General features: G+C 43.6%; 2 non-coding genes and 1 pseudogene across 2 annotated transcripts; all 3 read right to left on the reverse strand.

The window, feature by feature from the left end:
- Positions 1-6,539: 6,539 nt before the first annotated feature.
- On the reverse strand, positions 6,540-9,288 carry LOC121467190 (annotated as a pseudogene).
- A 355-nt stretch (positions 9,289-9,643) lies between these two features.
- LOC121467185 lies at positions 9,644-9,822 on the reverse strand. The gene has a single exon (XR_005977334.1). It is a non-coding gene; the product is annotated as a 5.8S ribosomal RNA (ribosomal RNA).
- Positions 9,823-10,560: 738 nt separating this feature from the next.
- On the reverse strand, positions 10,561-12,555 carry LOC121467179. Its single transcript, XR_005977328.1, has one exon. It is a non-coding gene; the product is annotated as a small subunit ribosomal RNA (ribosomal RNA).
- Between the last annotated feature and the right edge of the window lie 1,932 nt (positions 12,556-14,487).

The raw sequence follows: 14,487 nt of genomic DNA on the forward strand, positions 1-14,487 counted from the left end.
CATAGCCAGGCGGGACTCCAGTGCTCCGCAGCGCAACATAAGTGCCACGACTAGTTCGTCGTAGCGACTTAAGGCCTCAGACATCCAGCTAGCTTGCTCTTGGCTCATCAAGAGCATGCCACGCCTAGCCATCTTCTGAGCTGTGGAAAGCTCATGTAGCACGGCAGCGTGTCCGGCAGCGACTACACTCGTGGCGCTCGATTTCGGCACTTCGGTCGCATGGGCGGCCGTCGTTACCGAAACGACGCGGGCTTCCCTAGCTCGTGACAAGGCAGCAGACGCCAAGCTGGCCTCAGCCAGAATGGCGGCGCTCCTCGCGGCAATCCCAGCTGCAACATCCTTAGCAGTCTTTGCGGCGGTTGACGCGGCAGGCTTCGTGGCAGGCTTCGCGGCAGCAATCTCAGCAGCCTCCATGGCTGCAAGCGGCATCCCTTGCCCCTCCAATGAGGAGAGCGTCTCCTCAAGCATCGGCTCCGGGCAGCCAGTTGCTCCATGCACAGCAGCAACTTTAGCCTGCGAGGCATCACGCGGCGTACCCTTGCCGCGCTTGCCTTTACGGCGACCTCTGCCTGCATCCCTCGTTGCGCTGCTTGATCGGCTAGACGCCGACATCTCGCTTTCTGAAGCGCTCATGCTGGCGACCCCTTTCGGGATAGCCGACGCCATCTGGCGGAGCTATTTAACGCTTTCGGTTTTTGTATATACTACTCACCAAAGTCGTTACACACTCCCGTCAACGAGGTGGCAACTCCGCAGTTAGCCGGGACACACACCCGCTAAACAGCTGTTTAACAGCTGATTTGGCACAGCACTGCTCTCTCTCAGAGAGCGACGCGCTCACTTTTTCCAAAACGCACGTGGCGCAAGTGGAAAATTTCCAGCAGAAAACTGCGATTTTCCGCGAAAATACAGAACGCACAAACGCGAAAAACGCACCGTATTCTTACTTTGGTGAAAGCACTTTGAGGAACTGAATCAGTTTTTGGAATTAAATTCCGCGTACTTAAGCCGATATCAAAAAAAAACGCACCGGAGCGCACGACGAAAACACGTCCGCTCACCGAAACTTTCCAAGACCGACTGAGTAGATAGGGACAGGTGTAAATCAGATCTCTCCGACACTTATTTTACGTGGCGTGTTCCACACTGAAGGGATTACAACCACGGCACTCTAATATACCCACAAGTTGATATATCATGCACCCACAAGTGAGTACATAACACACCCACAAGTGAGTATATAGTGCATGTGTCTAGATTAAGCGCCAGACCAACGCCCCGGACTAGAAGCTATAGCTATGTACATAGCAACCACCCCGGTGTCAATTCGAGTGTTTACTTGTCGGGCAAACACTCCCCCTTGCTGAGGGGCGAGATCATCTAAAATCTCTACTGCTCTATGGGTCACAGCACCCGAGTTGTATAACGCAACTCCACGTCGAACCCGAGAGTTCTACCCGCGATATGGGTGTCAACCACAGCCACCACGATACTCCCACAAGGGGGCCGACCTCAATGGGCAGCCTTGGAAAACTGCCCAACCCGTGGTACCGAAATTAAGGGCTCGGTAGGCCCTCCCCCTTTGGCTCCGACAAGCCCGGATAGGGTGCCCCTGTGCCATATTAGTCGCCTCCTACGACAAGCAATGGCGAGCTGTGGCAGAATTCTTCGCCGCTAACCACACAGCAAGGAAGTTGGGCTAAATGCCCCTCCTGCGGTCGAACACCTCTTCAGCGAACTCCGTCAATCGCTGCATCCTCTCCTCGTCCTCCAGAATTCCTTCGAATATCCAGTTTTCGCCAACGCGCCGCACACCAAGTCCATCGAGGTCGCGCAAGTCTGCATATAACGGACAAGCACATAAAATGTGCTCCCAGTCCTCATTTGGATCGCCACATGAGCATGCGGCAGTATCGCTGAGGGCTCTCCTGTGCAGAAATGCATTGAACGATCCGTGCCCTGTGAGCAAGAATCCCGTACGCATCGGGAACCCAAAATTTGGATTCCGATAGATGAGCCTGACATCTGGTACGAATTTGTTGGTCACCCGTCCTGGTGCATCAACATCGTCCCATCTGTCCTGCCAGTCCAGCAGTAGGCAATCGTCTATCCGCACCATTCGTTGCTCCCAGCTTAGACCTGTGAGGTCTTCGCCGTAGGTCCAGTCGTACTCCTCCAGCGGGTATCCACGTTTGAGTTTGTATTTGACTGCTATTTTCATAGCAGCCAAATCAAACGGGGGAGCTCCAGCAAGCACCTGCAGTGCCAGGGTTGACACTGTTCGGCATACCGGAAGGCATCCAAGTAGGATCAGCCTTTGGCAGGCATTTAGACGCATTTTTGCGACTACTTGCCTTGCCGTGGCGTACCACACCGAGGCACCAAATAGCGCGCATGGCGCCATGAGTCCGGCATATATGGTCCGCCTGGCTCGAGGACTGAATCCCCAGTCAGCTCGAAGCACACGCGCCAATGCTCCAACGACTCCAGTCATTCGCTCCTTCAGCAGTACGATGTGCTTGAGAAAACTCATGCGCTCGCTGACTGTGATGCCAAGGTACCGGCAGCTGCTAACGTATGGTAGATTTGCTCCTGCAAATCTTACCGACGGACTCCGGTTAAGGGAACCTTTTAACAGCATTATGACCGTCTTGCTGGTGGAAACGGCAACGCCAATTTCCACTCCCCACGTTTCTACGATGGACATCAGTTGCGCTCCTTTTTCCTCTAGATTTCTTCGACTGTTTCCTTCGACGAGTAGCAACAGATCATCCGCGTACGCACTCAAAGTGCAGTACGGCTCAAGGCGCTGTAGCAGTACATCCATCAGAATGTCCCATATGAATGGGCCACTGATTGACCCCTGCGGGCAACCTCTAGTTACAGAGACATTGACTGTCCCATAACTGCTTTTGATCGTTGCGCCCCGGCCGGAGAAAAAGCTCTGCCACAAGCTCATTTCTCGGCATCCCAGGGTATCTAGCTGGCGCAGCGCAGCGCTCCATTCGACGTTGTCAAATGCTCCTTTGAAGTCCACGAAGATCCCGAGCACGTATACTGCCGGGGAGGCACGGACGCTGCTCATAACGTGTCTCCAAGCATCCTCCACACATCGTCCTTGGCGAAAACCGAACTGCCATCTGCATCCTTCCGGAAGAACTTCTTTCACACGATTAACCATGATGGCCTCGAGCACCTTTCCAAAAACTGGAAGCAAGCAGATCCCCCGATAGGAAGATGGCTCACATTTATCCTTGTTGGGTCCCTTGAGCAGTGCCACTACACGTGGACACTTCCACTCACTGGGAAAGTACCCCAACCGAATACAGCGGGAAAACAACGCCGTTAGGTGCTCAGGAATGGCGCGCCAGACTGCCTTGCAGATTGTGCCGTTGATGCCATCCATGCCGGGAGAGCGTCTGCTCTTCAGCTTGGCGACACAAGCAGCAATCTCGGCCACTTCAAGGGTCGGTGGGACATCCTGCGGTAAGGCAATCGGTGCATCAGACTCCGCAACTGGGAAAAAGTTACGAAGGAGCACTCGCGCACAGTCACCCCAATCAGTGACCAGCTCGCCATTTACACGCAGGCACCCAATCTCCGTCCGTTTTCGACCTCGGCAAATCTTGTAGACACGCCCCCAGGGATCGTGCGAATTCTCTCCAACAAAGCGTCTCCAGTGGTCCTCCTTAGTGTTCAGGATGAGCTTTTTGTAATCGGCTGAGGCAAGCCTCAACTCGATCACAAGCCGCTCAATCTCGTCCACGTCTCCACGACGGCGAGCATCCTGTACACGGCGTCGGAGTCTCCTGACTCTGCGGCGCCCTGCGCTAAGGTCAGCGGTCCACCAGCCCACTCTTCTCCTCGGTTGTCCAGGTGTCCTTCGGCCCAGGGCAAGATCGCACACATCGTGGACAATCTGCCGCAAGGTCGAAACCTGGTCGTCCAACGGCGATTCAAAAAGTTCTTCCGGAATTTCGGCTGCTCTCCTCACTATCTCCTGTTCGAACAATCGCCAACGTGCATTGGAGAAGTTCCAGGACGGCACAGGAGGTACACCCTCGATCGCGTTAGTGGTGGTCAAGGTGGCCTCAACATAAATAATGTTGTGGTCACTTGGCCCCCACTCGTCCACTCTCCATTCATATGTGGCCCACATATTCGCTGCATTGTTGGCAATTGTCACGTCAATATCGCTGTGGAATCCTCTCATGTTATTGAACGTGTATACCTCGCTAGGCTGGTTAAGGGCGATGGCTCCCTTCTCCAGTATCCACTCACACAACAGCTCACCCCGGGAGTAGTTAGCGTGTCTCTCAGCAAAGTGAGAGAGTTTGCTAAACCACATGGGGGATGCTGCATTCGCATCCAGTCCAAGGATTGCGGGAGTTCTGCTGGCCTGCAGCAGAAACGCATCCATATACCTGAGGTACGGCTCTAGCGGAAAACCGAACCGGCAGTATGCGGAGCAAAGGAAGATTGAGCCAAAACTCCCTTGCAGCCTCACGCATACGCCAAACTCCGTGGTGAGGGGCTCCACTGGCATGCAGATGGCATCGTGATGGTCCACAGCAATGGCTGCATCTCCACTCGGATTCGAAAAGACCCTTTGCCCTGCGGGCAGCCTTCCCAAAAACTCGGCTCCGAGGTACGGCTCCTGTAGCAGTGCGAACAGGCAATTTGACTGTCGCATTCTGACTAGAGCGTCGGACATCGCAACTTCGCCACGACCACAGTTTGCTTGGATGAAGCTAAACATTAATGTCTAGCATTCACCCTCGCCAGCACCGCCGCATACACAGGACAACCCGGCGAGAGCATATGATGCCCCGACGGGTAGCCCTTGAAGCGGCAATTCCGGCAGTCCGTCGGATTGGTGCAGCCTCGCGCACTGTGGCCGGCCTGTCCGCACTGGCGGCACACATTCTCCTTGTATCGGCACTGCGCGACTTTGTGGTCAAAGCCAACGCATCTGTGGCACGCGTAAGTACGCACCAGCGCTCGGCAGTTATAGGCAAACCAGCCGATATACGCCTTGCCTCCGTCCAGGATCTCCAAAGCAATGGCATTCACCTCAAGCGTCACATTTACTGTGGCGCCATCAGCTGCAGTCCACGGCTTCTCCAGGTGCACCGCCTTTTCAAACGCAGCCAAGTCCATCACTTCTGCGAAGTTGTTCTTATACAGCTCCTTCATAAAGTCAGCCGGCGTCGTGGCCGTGTCCACGTTGCTCACCACCACTTTGGGTCGCTGCGCAGGGTTCTGTTGCACCTCCAGGCCAACTTCGCCGAACCTCTTGCTTGCGACAACCTTTTTTATTTCTCCTGACGAGGGGGTGCGGATTATGGCACCGCCACGCGCAAGCCCTCTCACCTCGTGCAGGCGAACACCAAGCGTAGGGGCAATCTCCTTGCGCACCTTCTCTGCAACCTGGTTGCCCGTGACGCTTGGGTCCTTGCTGACTACAACAGCAGACCAAGTCTCACGAGGCTTCCTCGGCGCAGGAACCGGAGCAGCATGCGGCACCGGAAGGCTCGGATACGCAGCTGCATATCCGGTGGGCGGCAATGAGACCACAGCTGGCGCGACAACGGGCGTAGGAGGAGCAAGCGATTGCCGCTTACTCATCTCCTCGAGGACGGCGTTACGCATTGCCAGCGAAAGCACCATCTCCTCGTACCTATTCAGGCTACGCATCATTGCGCTAGCCTGCGAAGTGTTCAACTTCAGCGACACCACATTGGTCACAAACTCATCCCTTATTTGGGAGAGCTCACTCGCGACCGTTGACGAATCGTCAATACGATGTTTGACCATCGGTTTAGCGGCAGTGGGCACAGCAGGAACAACGAATCCGGTGGCTTGAGCAGCACGAGGGGGGGCAACAACATCTTCCACAGCCGCAGCACCATTTGCAACTCTGGCGAGAGTGGCGGCGATGGCGGCTTCCATGGACGTAGACGGTCCCTCAAGCGAGGAAAGCGCCTCATCAAAATCCGGCTCCGGTAAGCCCAAACTACCGTGAATGGCAGCCACCTTGGCCTGCGAAACGGACCTCGGCGGCGCCTTGGTCCGCTTGCCTTTAGGGCGACTTCTACCTCTAGCAGCACTGCTTGCCCGACTGCTTGCACTCTTGTCGCTGTCCGACATCTCCATATTGGCGCCCTCTGGAGGGGGCACCGACGCCATCTATCGCCCTTTTCTCGGACTCAATAAGCTTGTACACTTACCAAGATCCGATACTCGATCCAGCAGACGAGGTGGCAACTCCGAAATTAGTCGGGACACACACCCGCTAAACAGCTGTTCGACAGCTGGCTGTGCACAGCTCTGTTCTCTCTCAGAGAGCGACGCGCTCTCTTTTCCCAAAACGCACGTGGCGCAAGTGGAAAATTACCAGACGAAAAGCTCGATTTTCCGCGAAAATACGCAATGCACAATCGCGAAAAACACACCAAGCACTTTCCAGGTGAAACCCTTTCAGGAAATTCACTTTTTAGGAATTTATTCCGTCTACTTCTCTCGAAATCGAAAAATCAACCGGAGCGCACGAAAAACACGTCTGATAGGGACAGTAGGAATCTCGTTAATCCATTCATGCGCGTCACTAATTAGATGACGAGGCATTTGGCTACCTTAAGAGAGTCATAGTTACTCCCGCCGTTGACCCGCGCTTACTTGAATTTCTTCACTTTGACATTCAGAGCACTGGGCAGAAATCACATTGTGTCAACACCCGCTAGGGCCATCACAATGCTTTGTTTTAATTAGACAGTCGGATTCCCCAAGTCCGTGCCAGTTCTGAATTGATTGTTAATTGATAATCGTTATAATTAATAAGAACTAATTGGTTTGACCCAATTAGTATTCTTAAAAATTTTAGCAAGAAAGTTCCACAATTGGCTACGTAACTAAACTATCCGGGGAACAAGTAACTTCCATAAATGAAAGAAACTCTATTTACCCAGAACGAGCACATAAACCATGTTATTGTTTCCCAATCAAGCCCGACTATCTCAATCTTCAGAGCCAATCCTTATCCCGAAGTTACGGATCTAATTTGCCGACTTCCCTTACCTACATTATTCTATCGACTAGAGACTCTTCACCTTGGAGACCAGCTGCGGATATTGGTACGGCCTGTTGAGAAGTTTGCGTGTCCCCACCATAAATTTTCAAGGTCCGAGGAGAAAATATCGACACAACAGTATATGTCATGCTCTTCTAGCCCATCTACCATATCTCTCTGCGAAAGACTTCCATGGTAGTACGGCTATAAAACAGAAAAGAAAACTCTTCCGATATCTCTCGACGGCTTCTTTATGGTCGTTCCTGTTGCCAGGATGAGCACGAGGCCCATATTTAATAACAAACGGATACTCAACAGGTTACGGAATTGGAACCGTATTCCCTTTCGTTCAAAATTATTCAAGTATATTATTTTTGCCTTTTATTATTATTTGTGTTTCTTAATAGTTTGCTTTTTGTTTTACTTGAAAATTTTCGGCTTTCGCCTTGAACTTAGGACCGACTAACTCGTGATCAACCACTGTTCACACGAAACCCTTCTCCACTTCAGTCCTCCAAGGTCTCATTCGATTATTTGCTACTACCACCAAGATCTGTACCAATGGCAGCTCCATGCAGGCTTACGCCAAACACTTCTACGCATACCATTGTACCTTCCTACTCACTAAAGTTTCAAAATTTATATTACAAGTAATATAAATCATCTACTTTAGCGGTAATGTATAGGTATACAACTTAAGCGCCATCCATTTTAAGGGCTAGTTGCTTCGGCAGGTGAGTTGTTACACACTCCTTAGCGGATTTCGACTTCCATGATCACCGTCCTGCTGTTTTAAGCAACCAACGCCTTTCATGGTATCTGCATGAGTTGTTAATTTGGGCACCGTAACATTACGTTTGGTTCATCCCACAGCGCCAGTTCTGCTTACCAAAAGTGGCCCACTGGGCACATTATATCATAACCTTAAACTTCATATCAAGAAAGTTAAGGTTCTTACCCATTTAAAGTTTGAGAATAGGTTAAGATCGTTTCGACCCTAAGGCCTCTAATCATTCGCTTTACCAGATAAGATTATTTTATATAACATTAAAATGCACCAGCTATCCTGAGGGAAACTTCGGAAGGAACCAGCTACTAGATGGTTCGATTGGTCTTTCGCCCCTATACTCAATTCTGACAATCGATTTGCACGTCAGAACTGTTTCGGTCTTCCATCAGGGTTTCCCCTGACTTCAACCTGATCAAGTATAGTTCACCATCTTTCGGGTCACAGCATATATGCTCAAGGTACGTTCCAGTTAGAGGCATAAATAATATAAATATCATTATACATAACTATATAGAACGCCCCGGGATTGTGTTAATTAGCTATAAATAGTTAAAAAACTAATCCCATTATTAGTCAAGTTAATTACGCTATTAGGTTTATATCCCAATAACTTGCACATATGTTAGACTCCTTGGTCCGTGTTTCAAGACGGGTCCCGAAGGTATCCTGAATCTTTCGCATTGTTAATCATACAAGTGCTTATAATAAACACAAAAATCAATGATAATTATGCCATTATATAATTCCGAAAAATTAACGCACTGTATTCATATAAATCTATCAACACTTTATCAAATTAATGACATTTAATCTGTGTTAAAACGCAAGCATTTTAATTGGATTAAACTATAAGCCATATTTTATGATAAATTTTGTATGTTAATAGATTACAATGTCCTTATATGGAAAAAATGCACACTATTATCATAATATTGTTTAAATATTACAATTTTAATGATGAATTTTCCATAATGGATATTCAGGTTCATCGGGCTTAACCTCTAAGCAGTTTCACGTACTGTTTAACTCTCTATTCAGAGTTCTTTTCAACTTTCCCTCACGGTACTTGTTTACTATCGGTCTCATGGTTATATTTAGTTTTAGATGGAGTTTACCACCCACTTAGTGCTGCACTATCAAGCAACACGACTCTTTGGAAACATCATCTAGTAATCATTAACGTTATACGGGCCTGGCACCCTCTATGGGTAAATGGCCTCATTTAAGAAGGACTTAAATCGTTAATTTCTCATACTAGAATATTGACGCTCCATACACTGCATCTCACATTTGCCATATAGACAAAGTGACTTAGTGCTGAACTGATTTCTTTTCGCTCGCCGCTACTAAGAAAATCCTTGTTAGTTTCTTTTCCTCCCCTAATTAATATGCTTAAATTCAGGGGGTAGTCCCATATGAGTTGAGGTTGTATATAACTTTTTATTAATTAATTCTTTAAATATAATGAGAAAACATTTTATAAATTCGATAATTATAAAGAACCAACGAAGAGCAATAACATTTCCAATAGCTTTCGAATTTCTAATCATTAATAAGAGACAATTCTAGATGAAAAATATTTCAACATTTTTTATGCTAGACATTTCTCAGTATCATTTGATTGAAAACGAAAATATTTTTCTTCGTTTATCACATCCATTGTGAGTTAATGTTTTTCATATATTTTTTAATATTATGAATAATAAATAATTATCCAATAATATACCATGTGCTTATAAATTTTATTTAAAAATTTTATAAACAACTTAATTAGCATAGTCTTACAACCCTCAACCATATGTAGTCCAAGCAGCACTATAAAATTAATTAAAGTACATAACAGCATGGACTGCGATATGCGTTCAAAATGTCGATGTTCATGTGTCCTGCAGTTCACACGATGACGCACAGTTTGCTGCGTTCTTCATCGACCCATGAGCCGAGTGATCCACCGCTTAGAGTTTTATAATATTTGTTTTTTTAATTTCGTCAATTGTGTTTTTATTGAAAGAAATTAAAAATACACCATTTTACTGGCATATATCAATTCCTTCAATAAATGTATTTTTATACCTAAAATAAATGTTGCGAAATGTCTTAGTTTCATATAAACAATATAATACCAATTTTCATTTTTCATTTTATTTCTATTTAAGTTTGATATATATTGCATTTTATATAAAACATTAACCTGATTATTAACCGGGTACAACATTATATATTTTAGGTTGTTGCATTAACCAATGTATGCCCATAACTTAGATGAACAATACATATGCGCAACGCGTGTATATTATGGTCCATATACACACAAAGTAATTATATTATATTCTATTATATATTATATATTTAACATATCGTATATATATCTTCTATCTATCTGTATCTCTAATCGATTGGCCAGGTCGATTTTTATTTTATGGACATCAGAGCCTCCGCCCACGACTCGTAATTGATATCTCATAATAATTACTCGGCATTGGACACCATTTGCTCGAGCTATTTAAGTCCATAGGACTATACTTTTTCTTTCATTAAAACGCTTTAAATTAGATAAGATATTTTTGATATATTTTTTGACATATTTATATATATATATATATATAGATTATATAATATAATATATTTTTTGGCAAATTTATTTTTTTTTGTATTATTAAATAATACAAAATTTTGTGTTAACGGTAAAGATATTATACAATAATGATCCTTCCGCAGGTTCACCTACGGAAACCTTGTTACGACTTTTACTTCCTCTAAATAATCAAGTTCGGTCAACTTTTGCGAAACAACCGTAACACGCAAGGCGTCACAGTGATCACGTCCGGAGACCTCACTAAATAATTCAATCGGTAGTAGCGACGGGCGGTGTGTACAAAGGGCAGGGACGTAATCAATGCGAGTTAATGACTCACACTTACTGGGAATTCCAAGTTCATGTGAACAGTTTCAGTTCACAATCCCAAGCATGAAAGTGGTTCAGCGGTTTACCCGGACCTCTCGGTCTAGGAAATACACGTTGATACTTTCATTGTAGCGCGCGTGCAGCCCAGGACATCTAAGGGCATCACAGACCTGTTATTGCTCAATCTCATTATTGCTAGACGCAATTTGTCCATTTAAGAAGCTAGTGTCCTTATAATGGGACAAACCAACAGGTACGGCTCCACTTATATAAACACATTCAAACACAATAAACATTTTACTGCCACCATGAATGAAGGCTATATAAGCTTCAACACCATAATCCTGAAGATATCTATTTAATATATTTGAGTCTCGTTCGTTATCGGAATTAACCAGACAAATCACTCCACGAACTAAGAACGGCCATGCACCACCACCCATAGATTCGAGAAAGAGCTATCAATCTGTCTTACACACTTATGTTCGGACCTGGTAAGTTTTCCCGTGTTGAGTCAAATTAAGCCGCAGGCTCCACTCCTGGTGGTGCCCTTCCGTCAATTCCTTTAAGTTTCAGCTTTGCAACCATACTTCCCCCGGAGCCCAAAAGCTTTGGTTTCCCGGGAAGCGACTGAGAGAGCCATAAAAGTAGCTACACCCAATTGCTAGCTGGCATCGTTTATGGTTAGAACTAGGGCGGTATCTGATCGCCTTCGAACCTCTAACTTTCGTTCTTGATTAATGAAAACATCTTTGGCAAATGCTTTCGCTTAAGTTAGTCTTACGACGGTCCAAGAATTTCACCTCTCGCGTCGTAATACTAATGCCCCCAAACTGCTTCTATTAATCATTACCTCTTGATCTGAAAACCAATGAAAGCAGAACAGAGGTCTTATTTCATTATCCCATGCACAGAATATTCAGGCATTTGAAGCCTGCTTTAAGCACTCTAATTTGTTCAAAGTAATTGTACCGGCCCACAATAACACTCGTTTAAGAGCACTAATGCAGGTTTTTAAATAGGAGGAACATATGAAAAAATACAAGTATTTAAACATATATAAGAACTCCACCGGTAATACGCTTACATACATAAAGGTATAGTACTAACCACAATTGTAAGTTGTACTACCCGTATGAAGCACAAGTTCAACTACGAACGTTTTAACCGCAACAACTTTAATATACGCTATTGGAGCTGGAATTACCGCGGCTGCTGGCACCAGACTTGCCCTCCAATTGGTCCTTGTTAAAGGATTTAAAGTGTACTCATTCCAATTACAGGGCCTCGGATATGAGTCCTGTATTGTTATTTTTCGTCACTACCTCCCCGAGCTGGGAGTGGGTAATTTACGCGCCTGCTGCCTTCCTTAGATGTGGTAGCCGTTTCTCAGGCTCCCTCTCCGGAATCGAACCCTGATTCCCCGTTACCCGTTGCAACCATGGTAGTCCTAGATACTACCATCAAAAGTTGATAGGGCAGACATTTGAAAGATCTGTCGTCGGTACAAGACCATACGATCTGCATGTTATCTAGAGTTCAACCAGTATAACGATCTTGCGATCGCTTGGTTTTAGCCTAATAAAAGCACATGTCCCATAAGGTTCATGTTTTAATTGCATGTATTAGCTCTAGAATTACCACAGTTATCCAAGTAACTGTTAACGATCTAAGGAACCATAACTGATATAATGAGCCTTTTGCGGTTTCACTTTTAATTCGTGTGTACTTAGACATGCATGGCTTAATCTTTGAGACAAGCATATAACTACTGGCAGGATCAACCAGAATAATGTTTTTAATTCATATTACTTTCATATTTTTTTAAAATAGAAATTAGTAATACAAAATTTATTATAGAGTATTTTTCTTTAAATTGCATTTAGGAGGGAGGAAAATAATCTTGATACGAATATGGCTATCTTTGTTTAGCTTCATAATCGTTTTAAAATTCTTTATATTTGTTACACGCCACGTTTGCCCACAGTAACTAGAATTTTTTCATATATAATTCTATAATATAATTCATATTTACATATTTCATTTTAAAATATCATTTTATTTCGCCATACATATATATTTCACACATGTACCAATTATTTTTGATTAACCAATATAAATATTGAGTTAAATCATTTGTATTTTTATGATAAATTTAAAATCTATCATTTCCATATAACTCTCTGGTAATATATCACATAAAACCGAGCGCATATGAAACATTTATAATATATATATAATATATATAACAACAGCACTAATAATAACATTAGCCTGAATTAGATTAACGATAAAGGTCGGAAAACAATTGTTGCCATATAATAATATATACAACCTTGGCTTTCGTTTTCAACATTATTATCTAAAAAGTGATGACACTTAATATTAACCGTATCAAGCCAAGTCTCGTATTCGCAAGAATCAAGATACAAAACATACGGAAAATATTTAATTTTGCTATTAAATTGACAAAATTATATGGATATCATAAATTTTGTTCAACTATAGATGGACAACCACTGACCATCCTATATGTGTTTTTCGACACGTTGTCTTGAAATCGGGTATTTTCAATTCTATTTGCCACCCAACATATGGGATATCTCAACTAATATTGATCAATATCGATATGTTTCACATTTTCCATACATTTCATATATATTATATCAATAATATTGATTTATTACAACATTTTCATATATATGAATGTTATTTATTATAGGTATTCACAATATAATATTAATTATATATGTTCTGAGAAATACCCATATATTTGGTTGCCAGCCAACAGGCACTACCCTATATATGTTTTTGGACACGCCGTCTTTAAACTGCATGTTTACAGTACTAAAAGTCTCCCTTCATATGAATTTCCTCCATATACTTGAGGAAATTGAAGGAATATTTTATATTTTCCATACATTTCATATATAATATATCAATAATATTGATATATTACAACATTTTCATATATATGAATGTTATTTATTATAGGTATTCACAATATAATATTAATTTTATATGTTCTGAGAAATACCCATATATTTGGTTGCCAGCCAACAGGCACTACCCTATATATGTTTTTGGACACGCCGTCTTTAAACTGCATGTTTACAGTACTAAAAGTCTCCCTTCATATGAATTTCCTCCATATACTTGAGGAAATTGAAGGAATATTTTATATTTTCCATACATTTCATATATAATATATCAATAATATTGATATATTACAACATTTTCATATATATGAATGTTATTTATTATAGGTATTCACAATATAATATTAATTTTATATGTTCTGAGAAATACCCATATATTTGGTTGCCAGCCAACAGGCACTACCCTATATATGTTTTTGGACACGCCGTCTTTAAACTGCATGTTTACAGTACTAAAAGTCTCCCTTCATATGAATTTCCTCCATATACTTGAGGAAATTGAAGGAATATTTTATATTTTCCATACATTTCATATATAATATATCAATAATATTGATATATTACAACATTTTCATATATATGAATGTTATTTATTATAGGTATTCACAATATAATATTAATTTTATATGTTCTGAGAAATACCCATATATTTGGTTGCCAGCCAACAGGCACTACCCTATATATGTTTTTGGACACGCCGTCTTTAAACTGCATGTTTACAGTACTAAAAGTCTGCCTTCATATGAATTTCCTCCATATACTTGAGGAAATTGAAGGAATATTT

This window comes from Drosophila elegans, unplaced genomic scaffold, assembly GCF_018152505.1.
Source record: "Drosophila elegans isolate 14027-0461.03 unplaced genomic scaffold, ASM1815250v1 contig_224, whole genome shotgun sequence".
Taxonomy (NCBI): domain Eukaryota; kingdom Metazoa; phylum Arthropoda; class Insecta; order Diptera; family Drosophilidae; genus Drosophila; species Drosophila elegans.